This window comes from Pteropus alecto, unplaced genomic scaffold (assembly GCF_000325575.1).
Source record: "Pteropus alecto unplaced genomic scaffold, ASM32557v1 scaffold109, whole genome shotgun sequence".
NCBI classification, from domain to species: Eukaryota; Metazoa; Chordata; class Mammalia; order Chiroptera; family Pteropodidae; genus Pteropus; species Pteropus alecto.
The window spans coordinates 8,544,269-8,557,777 of NW_006494608.1; the positions used below are offsets into that span (position 1 = coordinate 8,544,269).

General features: G+C 36.9%; 1 protein-coding gene and 1 pseudogene across 3 annotated transcripts in view; both read left to right on the plus strand.

The window, feature by feature from the left end:
- SRPK2 (SRSF protein kinase 2) overlaps positions 1-13,509 on the plus strand; it is a 189,423-nt gene that overhangs the window by 29,927 nt on the left and 145,987 nt on the right. The gene's annotated exons all lie outside the window — the stretch shown is intronic.
- Positions 10,578-10,696, plus strand: LOC112473618 (annotated as a pseudogene).

Genomic DNA, 13,509 nt, shown 5'->3' on the forward strand with positions numbered 1-13,509 from the left:
GTGTTATTAAAATCCTTTAAGTCAGTTTAACTCGTGGCATGTGTGGTGTGTTACTTTTCCAGATGTGAAAATAGTACGTGTTCAATGCAAGAAAATTTGAATTTACAATGGAGTATAAAAGGGAAAAATACTTAACTAATTAGAGATTGATAATATTTTGGTATTGATCTTTCTAGTTTCTTTTATAAATCTTCCTTATTAGAAAATTGATATACTCACCATACTTTTTGTTGAGTCTTTTTTTAAGGTTAATACATTCCAAAGTGTATTACTTTTTTCCTAAATATTCTTTTGTGAGAATGATTATTTAATGAAATTTTACTAAATTTGAACAGTTTATTTGATGTTTCCCACTGCCGGACATTTATTGTTTGCAGTTTTTTCTTTTTTTTTTGCTGTTATATTAATGCTGTAATAAACATTTAATGAGCATAAAATTTCTAGACCATGAACTTCTAAATGTCAAATTATTGAATCAACAGGTGTTTTAGAAATATATTTTCAAACAGTTTTAAATTGATCTTTGGAAAGTTTTGTTAGTTTAATACTTTTTCAAGTTATATTATTAAACTCTTGTGACTTCTAGACAATGTGGTTAAAACAGATAAGTCATTATTTTAATTTAAATAAACTTCCTTTATATTTATTTATTAGCTGCTTCTATTTTTTCATTTATAAATTTCTAGTTCCTTCGTCTGTTTTTCTATTTGGATTTTTTTTTTTCTTTTTAAAAAACAATTCAAGAAACACATGTCTGTGTAACTCTCCATCCACTCTATACCTCCTCCCACACCCACAATCCCTGTCAATGTATGTTGCCATTTTTTACTCAGGTTTAAAAGATTATTAATATTTGGCAGAAAGAAGTTTTAACTTTTTAACCTTTCCATATATGTGATGTCTGATTATCTATTCTTTTGTGATATTATCAGCCACTAATGACCGTTACTTATATCCATTTGTCAGGTGTTCTGAAATGTTGAAATTGTTATTCTGTCATTTTTTAAAATATTCATTTCCTGAATATTTTGTAGAGAAGCTTCCTTGTATCAACTGTTTGGTTACTTCAGGTGCAGTTTGTATAGAAAAGTCAGTATAAATTTTCAATTATTTGCTTTTATTTAGTGGATTCAAACTAGTTGACTTAGTTTCTTCCAAAATTTGACTTAAAACATAACTTAGAGGTTTAGACACGTTTGTGTATTATACTTACCGATGCATAAATTGTTCCATCACTGGCCAGCAGTAGCTTCTTCAGCACTGCTAATGATAAGTGACAGGGCTGAGTACACCTGTCGGACCTCAGCTCTTGCACATACATACTGTGAAAGTGTGCCTTGTATTCTGGGATTCCTAGAAGAGAGAGAGACTCACTGAAGATTTCTGGGGAGTTTTGTCAGTTTGTTATTGATCAGTACAACAAATATTTGATTGTGCTAGGGATACAGTAGTGACCACGAATAAATGATTTTAGGTAAATGCTCTGTAGAAAATAAAACAAGGTGATATGATAATACTAGTGTATGTACGAGTTTAGGCATCAGTGAATGGAATAGTTTGCACCCAGAAGCTGTAAGATAAAAATCTGCCTTTAAGAGACCAAAACTGACCTTGGAGACATCAAGTTGGGCTGAGTTACCTGAGTATGTGGGTAGAGAAGGAACCATCTTTTGAAAGAATTGTTGAAAATGGAGCTCAGAAATGTCTGTTTAATGCTTTAAGATGGTATTAAGTTTATAAGATTTGGGAGACTGCACTTCCAATTCCTCTAATTACATGTGATAAAAATAATGCTATGGTTAAAATGGCAACCTGTGCTACAGTGAAACCTGCAGGGAAGAAATCTCTTGGCTGTGAAGCAAAACGTTCTCAAATTTCAGTCTCAGGGGTTTGTGGACTTTGAAGAAGAAACTTTTCTGGCTTTCCTCACTGAGGCGATGGCTGTTAGAATTTACCAGGCGTGAAGAGAGGACCCAGTGTCACCTTCTTTGGGGAAACAAAAATACCTCTTTTATTATTTGGTGGAAGCATCACTTAATGAGTTTTAAAAAATCCATACCATAATTCATGGTATGAAACTGGGCCCGTGCTACTGCTAACAAGGATTTAGCTCTCCGAGGTTGGAGAGACATAGCAAGATAATCATCAGCATCTTGGGCAGGACCTGAATGAGTGCACAAGGGCTCGATATTTTAATAAAATTATTTTAACGTTGCCAAAGTGGATTTTGAAGTTCACAGCTTTAATCTTTCATTGGCTTTTTTCCTGTTCTTGTCTTCCCCATTTAAAAGGAAAATAAAACCCAAGAATCTTCGTTTCCTTCCTGCCTTACCCTGTAGTTACTACTCTCATTCTCATCGTCTTCTCAAGGATAATCGGACGGATACCTTTTACAGTATTAATAGTGTTTTAGTTCTTATGTTGGGGGTGGCACACTGTTGTTTACTTTATTATTGTTCTATTTAACTTGCATGTATATACTATACGTATTCTTTTGCATTGCATATAGCAGATATTATATATTTTTTAGAGAATAATCTCTTTGTTTATATTTGCACGTTCATTTCTCATTTGCTTCTCTTGCCTTCAGCTCTAATCTTTCTGTTTGTTCAAAGTATGTGGGCCTACCATGTATATTTCCCCTGACAGGCAGAGGAGGACACAGTGTTACCCAGTGAAGAGATTAGCAAAGTCAGAAGACCTTCCATTTGTAAATTGAATAATTGTGAGGCTCAACTTAGATGAACTTTGCAAACTGTAAATATAAGGGGCTTTGGGGAATCACAGTGATAGTAGGTGCAGCAAAACTTTGACTTGTCCAGCGCAACACAGATAATACTACCTGGAAGTCAGAATATTACGTTGTCAGTGATTGAAGCTCTCCAAAATACAGTGTGCTTCTCTACTACTTCACGTTTTCTTCATGCTTCCTGCTTGTCTTGGGTGATATTCTGTCTCTGCTGCCCTGTCATTGTAACCAGATGCCAGGTGTGGGCTCAGGGGGAGATTTGTTCTGACCTTGTGCCTTTTTAAATTTCCCCCCTTTTTTCGGTTTCTGGTTGCTTCTTTGAACCTCTTGACTCTCACCACCCTTTAGCTGGCCTTTTATAGTCCTTAGTCACAGAGAGTCCTCTTCCTCTGGTGTGGCTGACTGAACAGAGTGTTCCCTAATCTTTGGGCATTTGATTCTGAAACAGTTTCTTCTTCCTTCCCTCCCTTGTCTTCAGTGCATTTTTTCCCTTTTCTTTTTATAACCCCTTCTTCTAGCATTAGAGTTCATAAAACTTTGCCAGTTAAAAAGCAACTCCTGAGCATAAGGCTGTACTGTGGTTAGGGCACAAGTTTGTCTGTCCTGAGCGCTGGCCGAGACATAGGAGTAACCAGCCGAATAGAAAAGGAAAAGTGACAGGAGAGATGAGTAGCAGCAGAGAGGGGAACTTGTGGCAGTAGAAGAGATGGAGTAGAGCCCCCGTGTGGTCAGTGAGGGGTGGGGTCAAGGGCCCGGGAAGGACACGTGTGGGTGGGGGTCTTCAGTCAGGGAGTGCCACAACTTCTCACACACCCACCTGCCTGGCGCGGCTTCCTCTAGTGAAAGGAGAAGAGAAGTAAAGAAATTGTACCTTACACCAGAAAACTGCTACCTGCAGATAACTTACAAGTTGAGAAATGTGGGAAAATATCGTTTGATCAGTAGAGTTTTGGTTTTGTTATTTTGTTATATGGCACTATAGCTCCACAACAGCAGCTTCTTACTTAAAATTTTTGAAATTCAAAATATAATTTACCATAAAATCCACCCATTAAATGTATATATTTTACTGGTTTTTAGTGTGTCACATAGTTGTGACACACTAAAAACCAGACCCTGGGAACCACCATTCCGCTTCCTGTGTCTATGAATTTGATTACTCCAAGTACCTGACATAGGTAGATCATACGGTGTTTGTCTTTTTGTGACTGGCTTATTTCACTTAGCATATGTCCTCAAGGTTCCATGTTGTAGCAAGTGTCAGACTTCATTCCTTTTTGTGGCTAAATAATAATCCATTGCACATATATACCACAGTTTGTTTATACATCCAGCAATGCACATTTGGGTTCTTTCCACTTTTTGGCTGTTGCAAGTAGTGTTGCTGTGAACAGTCATGTACAAGGACTTGCCTGAGTACCTGTTTTCAGTTCTTTTGGGTATCTACCTAGGAGTGGAATTTCTGGGTTGTGGGAGCAATTCTGTTTTTGCCTTTTTGGGGAATTGCCAAATTGTTTTTCATAGTGACTAAACCCTTTTACATTCCCATCAGCAATATATAAAGGTTCCAGTTTTTCTACATCTTTTATGTGTATTTTTTATAATTTTGATGATAGCCAACCTAATGAGTGTGAAGGAGTATTTTGTGGTTTTTATTTGCATTCTCCTAATGACTAGTAATGTTAAACATCTTTTCATGTGGTTGTTGGATATTTTTATAGCTTTGGAGAAATGTCTTTTCATGTCCCTTGGTCATCTTTTAAACTGGGTTGTTTGTCTTTTTGTTGCGTTGTAAGAGTTCTTTATATATTTTGGATAGTAGACCCACATCAGATAAATGATTTGCAGATACTTTTCCCATTCTGTAGATTCTTTTCACTTTCTCAATAATGTCCTTTGATGCACAGAATAGCTCTTTACTTTTATTGGAGCATTTAGTTAACTAAAGCAGTTAAGAAAGGTCATACCCTGTGCAGAGCCAAGGCCCTCCTAGAGTGTGGGTTTTCTGGTTGAAAAGAATAGAGGGCATCTCATTTTCTGGCCTGTGCTGTGTGAAAGGCTGAAACAGTTGACACAGAAATTGTGTATTTTGTAGAAAGATGGGTTTGGCTTTTTAAACTGAGAAAAAACCAGTTTTTTATGCTCCATTTCATTTCACATAATGCTTGAGGCGGCTTATGATAGGTGTGCCAAAATGGAGAATTCTAAGTAGAGAAAAGTTAGGATCAAGGGAAAAATAAATAGAATGAAGATTGTGGAGAAGAATGTCATTGGGTATTTCTAGATGGAAAGGAAGTGTGTAGCAATTAGTGTAGGATATTGATTAATACAATTTTATTTTTTGGTTTATGACTTTCCATTTTTTTACTTTTAACATATTAGTAAGGAGAATACTTTACTACAATATTATTAATATTATGAATGCATTTGTTGAGCTTGCTGCCTTTTCCACACTGATATATAATCCATTCTCATGGTTGTATCTGCTACCTGCATTTGTGTTCAGCCCATTCTTCTTCCCTGAATTTCAGTTGGTCCTCTCCTCTCCTTTCCTCTCTCCTGCACTCCCTTCCCCTCCCTCTTCTCCTCTCTCCCCCTCTCTACTGTCTTCTTTATCCTGTCCTAGTCTTGGACCCAGCAGGGCACCTTCCAGCCTCATCTCTCTGGCCTCACAGTTTGCATTATTGTTCTCCCAGCTGCAGCCTGTCCTCTTGCCCTTTCCTTTCTGTTTGGCTCAGTCCTTCTAGGACTCATCCCAGATAACCCCCCAGGGGGAAACTTACCTGACTTCTTACACTCTTTTTGTGCTGACTGGACATCCTTCCTGGCCTCTACCTGGCTCTGTCATTGTGGTGACCATAGTGGCACGATGTCTGTGCTTTTCCTGCACTGGATGAGGACACAGACTGAGACGTCTTCACTGTTTGTCCCCATGCCTGGCAGAGTGTGGGCACAGGGTTGGCACCAGTACCTGTCTGTCAAATGAATAATTAAGATCTATACTATCATGAGGTGCAAACTGGTGGGTGTGGGCCAGATCGCACCTGCGGTTGTGTTCATGTGCCTCACAATGCTTGGCAACTTGGCAAAGTTCACATAAAAATCCCTGTCCCTGTATTCTGAAAAGAAATGAGGCTATCTGGCCGCCCTGCGTCCGCATTCTTTCACCAAGGCTCTTCTCTGGACCGGGGCGGTGCCCCTTTTCGATGGTTTGCAGTAGTCCCACCCTTCTCCTCTTACAAGAGGCCTGCTCTGCTCCTGTTACCTGCTGTGCTCCTTTGAGACACGTGGGATTAGATTCCACTTACTGCATGCCCTACTACCAGATCTGTCTGTCTCTGGTTTGTTGTTTGGTAGAAGGTAGGCGGCAGTTAGTTTGAGTTTTGGTTTCTGGCATGTTTGTGCAGTTCTGTTTTTCTGTGAGGCTGATGGAGGATGGCGCCTTAAAAGTTCACACGTGCATATGCCAGTGATGTTCGCAGAGACTGCCTCGGTGACACAGGCTCAAATGAAATGAAGCATTTAGTTATGGGAAAGTTTACCATTCTGAAGTTTGTAAATTCCTTTTTAAAATTTTTGACATGTAGTCTATATGTTGGCGTATGGTTTTTTTTTTTTGTTAAAATAAACTTTTCTTACCATTAGCAAATACTTATGGACCGCTTAGAGAAATCTTTAATTCCTTTATGAAATTAAAATGTAATTTCTTTACTTATGTTTAGAATTTTAAGGCATTAAATGGTGATCTTTGTTTGACTGTATACAAAATTTGTGGGCACATTTTTGGGCCATGGTCCATATTTACCATTATATTTTCATGGGGACAGATCACAAGCCCCAAAAACAAAGGGCTTTCAACAGGGCAATAATAGGATCAGTTTTTTGTTTTCAAAACTTGACTCTGCAGGAGTGCAGGTTGAGGATTAGAGAAGTGTGAGAACCAGGGACAGAAATGGTGATGGCTCCAGTTAGAATGAGGGATTAGGAGGGAGACATTTTACCTGTTCATTTTCAATGCTATTATAAGTCTTCTAAGCACTTAGGTTAATTATAAAACTCCTTTTCAGAAAAAAATGAATAACTACTAGGAATACTATACTGTGGCTCACAGTATTCTCTTAAGCCACTGTGCAGATCGAGTGAAGGAAAGGGTTAGATAACTGTCATGGTTCTCTGTGGGAAAGGAATCTTTTAATTAACAGAAACGCACGATAACCCCCTTTTTGTCCTGTGATATGTTCAAGATATAGGTGTCAGGTGCTTCAGGTACCACAGAAGAAGTGGTCCTGCTAATAGGAAGTGGTTATACTGCAGCCACTAAGCTGAGACCGGCGCAGTGGTTAAAAGCAAGAGATATTGTCTGGGTTTCAGTTATTGAATTCACCACTTCCCCTCTCTGTGCTTCAGTTTCCTCAGCTGTACCTAGGAATCCTGAAAGTATGTACCTCAAAGGATTATTGCATAGGGTAAATAAACTGTTATATGTAATGCTTACAGTAGTGTCCAGTGTTTAATAAGTACTTAATGCACATTGCTTCTCCTGTTGCTATTACTATTTTTATTAATGGAGAGATTCACAAATAAGAATTCAGAGTGAAATTTATATTACCTTATGTGTGGTTATTAAGTAGAAAGCTTCGAAAACAGAATACTATTTGTCTTTAAATCCCAATAAGAACTTTGCATTATAGCTTTTTAGGTGGTCAAGTCCATACAATTAAATGAAAATCAATTTATGTCCACCATTCCTTAAGGTAGCCCCCTGCCCCTGTTGGTTGTCCTAAACAGAAATTCTAGTATACAGTACTTTCCATATAAACTGTATGAACATTTTTATGCATATAAACAGCCCGCATTGGTTTTCTAGAGCTCTCCGAGAACATAGTCCTGTTAAGCGTTTGGGAGGTGACATAGGAGAAGGGAGAGCAGATGCTCAGGTGCTATCTCAGTCTGTTTCACGTTTGGTTGTTGGCAAAAGGAGGACAGGCTTTGTTTCTAGTATATATTTTATTATTTCCCCCTTTTTTGAAGAATTTTCTATGAAAACAGTATCATAAACTTAAGACCTTCAGCTGGAGCAACAAAAGCTCTAACTCCAAATTTCTAACTTTGAGAAATATTCGGACATATTCGAGTGATAAGCCTACAATTATAGTAGTATGGCTATTAGCTAATATTTATCAAGGTCTTCCACTTTGCAAAACATGTTGCAAAGCACTTCTGCATATATTATCTTGCGCCATCCTCGCGACAGTCGTATGAGGTAGTAGGTATTCTTATATTGTTTTTGTAGGTGATAGTTAGAGAATTTCAGGAGCTGTCATTCAAGTCCAGGCAGTCAGCCAGAGCCCATATACTTAATCAACATGGTCTGTCTTACTTAATTGTTAAATTATTATTATGATTATAAAAAATAAAGTATGTATTCTGATTATAAAATATATATTTATAGTCAAATGTAGGAAATTCAGAAACGTAGAAAGAAGGAAAAAACCTACCCATGGTCTTAGCACTGATACCACCACTTTCAATATAAATTCTTGCGGATTTTGGATTACATTATATTTATGTTTATTAACGACTTCAAGGCAGAGCTGAAGCATTCATAGAGGTATACTGTTGTTACTTTCTATCAAGAATTCTTTTTTTCTTTTTAAAAGTAGAGTATAAAAAGTAATATTTAAATAATACTTGGAAACAACAGGGTAAAAAATGTGAATCGCTAAATGGACAGCACTGCCAGTGAGAGCTGTAAGGGTGTGCGGGGGGTGGGGGAGGGAGGCTTTTCTCATCTCTCGTTGTCCTCTTTGGTATTTGTGGGAGTCTTAGGTCACCACCTTAACAGACTTAGGTTCTGGAGTAAACTGCTTATTTATTATACATTGGAAATTGTTTGATTCTATATGCCTTTATTTGGTTTATTGTTTATTCTTTTTGAAAGAGCATAGAATTCTTTTTAACAATAAGGCTTTTATTACATGAAGAAAAGCCTCTTTGTATTCAAAACGGCAGATGGAAGGGTATTGGTACTTCTAAATTTTTTAGTTGTAAGACTCTACTAAAATAGCACTAAAATTAATTACTTTAATTGAGTGAACATACACACTCACACACACTCACACACACTCACACGCACACACACTTACACACACCCCTTATTGGGGAAGTCATGATTAAGTCTTCCTTTAAGGTAGTTATTATCTCTTTTCCATTATAAAATCTGACCCTTAAACTAAAACCTTCTTTTGAACTGAGGCCTTTGTGTTTGCAGGCTATGTTCAGTTGCACCTGCTTGATACTCAGTCTTTTTCTTCACTAAGCAGAATTGTAAAATAGGAGGGAAAGAATTCAGAATTAGGGTGGCATGACGGTTTGACATTAGATCATAAATGTGAGTTTGCATTTCCATAGTCAAGTTGTAAGTTTATGTTCAAACATTTCTTTTTTCAGTATTGTAGCCATATCTTTCCGTTCTTGGTATTATTTTCTTTTACATAAATGCTCCTTCGATATTGTTTTAGTTTTGAGATGTATGACATTTTTCATTATTTTCTTAAAATTTATTCTGTCCTTAAGTTAGCGATGTATACAACATTAAAATGGATTGCAGATAAAGACATTTGTAAATGAGTGTCTCGGTCAGATGGTTTTCCAGTTGAAGGTGGCGTCTTGCCAACCAGAGGGCGGCAATTAGCCAGCATGTCTTTCTACATGATTTTTTTCCCCCTTTGTTCAGGCAGAGTAATATCCTGCTCCTTTTAAGGGTAGAAAACTTCTCTTTCCTTCATGAGCTGTGAAAAGAATGTTGTTTGCCTGGTTTAAAAGAGTTGACCAGAAGATATAGTGTGTGGTCTCTTAAATTTACAAATTTCTACTTACACAGTCTGGTTCTAGCAACATGTCCTTTGCAATAATAATTTCGTAGTTATGACTTTAGTGATGTGAAACTACTTATGGTATATTTAGGTAAATATATTTAAAGGCACAAAATGAGAGTACAGAGATAGAGGGCCCACCAGGGGCCGATTAAGTTCTTTAAAAATGTAAAGCGCTTGCCCTGCAGAATGAAAAATGACAGTGCTGAAATGCAAACTCAAGAAAAGAAGGCCAGTGGAATTCTCATTGTTACCCATGCATTTCAATAGTACATAAAATAGCAATCTTAAAGAAAAAAGCGTTCTTCTAATTTTTGGTACCCCTCTTTTGTTGTCTTCCTAAACATATCGCTGGAGTATGCTACTCCAAAATATGCCACTTGGTATAAAGATTGCTTTGAGCCAAAGGTAATTAGCTCTCTTACTTTCTGTCTAAAAGCAGGACATAAATAATCATTTATAAAAGTTCTTACCTTTCTCATACCTGGAAGAGAACGACTTATCTGCATAACAAACCCTACTAAACAACCCTTATTTACCATGTATATCCTAGACACCTTCTCACAAGTCCTCCCAAACCCTTCTCCATAGAAGTTCCAAACTCCTTTTACTTTATTTAGCCTCTTCATACTTTGTCACCTTTTCTTAAAATGATATGTAAGCCCTGCATGCTCCCCATCCCCTTGAGTTACTCATTATGGAATTTTTTAGTGTGTACATGTGTTTTATGTGTAAATAACCTTTTTCTTCTGTTAATCTGTCATTTATCAGTTTGATTCATATGCTCCAGTCCCTGAACCTAAGAGGGTAGATGAGGTTTTTTCTTTTCTACAATGTGTCATCATCTTCCTTTTGGGTAATTCAGCATTCACTCTCCCCTAGATTATATAAAAGATAATTAAATAACAGAAGAATGATATCTGGAAGAAATGTTGTTTTTAAAGTTATTTCTCGTCTACGGCCACGCCACCCTGTACAAACCCGATCTTGTCTGATCTTGGAAGCTAAGCAGCGTTGGGCCTGGTTAGTACTTGGATGGGAGACCACCTAGGAAGACCAGGTGCTATAGGTGTAAAAAATAAAAAATAAAAGATTGTAAGCTGACAAGGTCCTTGCAATCTGTGAGGTCAACCAAAGGTTGCCTCACCTAAAAAATATAACAAATAAATTAAAAAAATAAAGTTATTTCTCTGGAATAAACTAAATATTCCTTTTCATGGTCTTTTATATACTGCTCTGACAAGGTAACAAGCAGCAGGATTTTTGTTAGGTAAACATTTTATATTCGCTCCATCCAAGGCTTTAGAATCTCAGAGAACATAGAAATCCATCAAAATAGGTACTTGACCTAAAGCATTTTGAGCAAGAGTTATCCGTTGTCACAGTCTAGATGCTTCTAGAGTCTAGGCTGAGTGATAGTTTATATTTTTTAATTAGGTCACCTTTTTTTAGGATGGCATATAAATCAGGGATTTTCTTTAGCTATGTGGCGGTAGTTTGGTTTTAAAATCAAATACTTTCTGATTTATCTCTAGTCTAGGAAGGCTTTTAATTTTCTTTTAGCGAAGAGGTGTTCCTAGTCTTTGGGGATTGGTAGGTGGCATGTAGTAATTACTAATAGTAAGCTGAGGCCAGGGCAGCCACGAAGTGCTCAGAGGATATTGTTCTGTACATAATTACTCTTGGATTCCTATAGTCACAATACTAAAGTGAAAAGATAGACCAAATGTTGTGTTTTTTCAGTTTGTCAGTTTTTCTTACCATTAGTCATCTAACTTAGGATATTACCTACTGGATATGAAGGGTTAAGACCAAACTCAGTCTCAAGTATTTTGGCAAGACATTCCTATTTATTTTAGTACACACACGTGCATATCATTTCTGCCTTGTTACATACAGTGTTTATGGTCTGAGTAAGACTTCTTTATAAATACACTTGCCAGGCTCAAGTTGAAATGAATCTGGCTTTTAAATGGTGAGTTACTCCAACAATGCTGCCATTGTACCCCAAGGTCTTGTTACACCTTTAGGGTTTGAATATATTCACTGGTTATAAATTTTTATCCTTTGATGTTAGAATCAGTTTTTGGCATTGGCCAAAAGTCATTGAGTACCAAATCCGGTGAATAACCTGGATAGGCAGTTTGGGTTGTTAGAGCTTTTTGGTTTATTGTTTTTGACTCATAGACTGTGAGCCAGAACGTTTCAGGATGATGAAACCAGTTTCTGAGCCACAGTTAACTCCTTGTTTTGTCCAGCCTACTTGAACAATGAGTCCAATTGACTCTGGGTCTTTGTGGGATGCTTCTACGTTAGCAGTGCCATTGAGATCAAATAAACAAGTTAACATTGTCCTCACTTGTGATTTTGATATGGACGTTTTCTTGGGTTTGGACTGCAGCAAAGTTTTCCATTGCAAACTTCATGTTTTCAGGTCATAAGGAAAACTTTTATTAGCTCTACTAATTTTCTCAAAATGTTACTTTTTTAGCTGTTCATGAAAGATACAACAGAGCAGGTTCTCAGTGCTCTGTCACTTAGTGAAAATGTTTGGAACAGTCTTTACTAACTTTCCATATATTTGTTTGAAACTGCTCAGTCTGATTTTTCTGCATAATCATTCAATTGGATGAATCAAAATATTACTTTGACAGCACTTTATAGATGAGGTGATAGACTTATGGAAGATGAGACTTAATTTAAGGAATCAGAGATACCAAGGAGTGAAAATTCAAATCCAATTTGCTGACTCTAAACTTGAGGATGTTTTTGGCATATAATGCTGCCATGAAGGAATCACTCATACTTTCTTTAATTTTCTTATAGTAATGTGAAAATTAAGAGCTTTCCCCCTGTATTTTCATATATTTCACTTGTGGATTTAATACCACACAAAATTAAACGTTAAATGTTTTTCAGTAAGGTCATTTTAAATTTTATATTGGCATGGAGCTTATAAATGCATTCATCTCAACCGATAGTGTTTTGGCCTTGATTGTTGCACATGAAGAAGTTACAACACATTCCTCCTGTGTCTGTTCTTTTGTTTCCATTAATCGTGTCTGAAAATTAGTTACACTTTGTAGTCATATTTATGTTGAAAGATTAGTTTGTCTTAATTATGATGTAAGATATGTAGCTATAAAAGTCATACTTAGTTTACTATTTGTGTTCTAATATTTTTGTCTTTTAAATTGTACATTAAATTAGTTTGAAGCGTAGAGTTTCTCTATTTGTTAAATACTCTATGATGGTATCCTCATCTGCTTGTGACTTGAAGAAGTAATCATTTTTATTTTGGAAATATTTTAGGCCTGTATAAATGTTTGTGTTGTATTCTAAGATTTATTTGGATTAGAGTAGTTTAGGTCATCTGCCACTGAATTCATTCTCTGGGGACTGTGATATGGGCATTCCTTTAGATGCATGTGTTGGTGGCAGCTTCATTGGAAGTGTGAGTGTTGGAGAGGAGTGGGTCTCCAAATAAAAATCAGAATACTGTTATTACAGGTGAGAAGATTGATTGGTTGAGATTGTGTGCCAGAACTAGCACATGCTCACTGCAAGTCTTTTACTTGACTGTCTTGATTTAGGAGATGATATTCTTTGGCCCCTTATTCCTCTTACAGTGACCATATAGATATTCAGCTCAAATCTAATCACCTCCAGTTCGTCACACATATAAAGGACTCTTCCAACACACTCTTATTCTACACTGGTGGACATTTAAAAAATGTCCCCTTGTTGTGGGCTAGGTATTCCTCTTATAGTTCTAGAGTAAACATAAATTGTACTGTGTGGAGAGCTCCAGAAATTAGGTCTTGTGGGAAAGGGGGCTGGTCTGAGTCAAGAGTTTCCTGTTGATAGGAAGCATTTAATAACTGT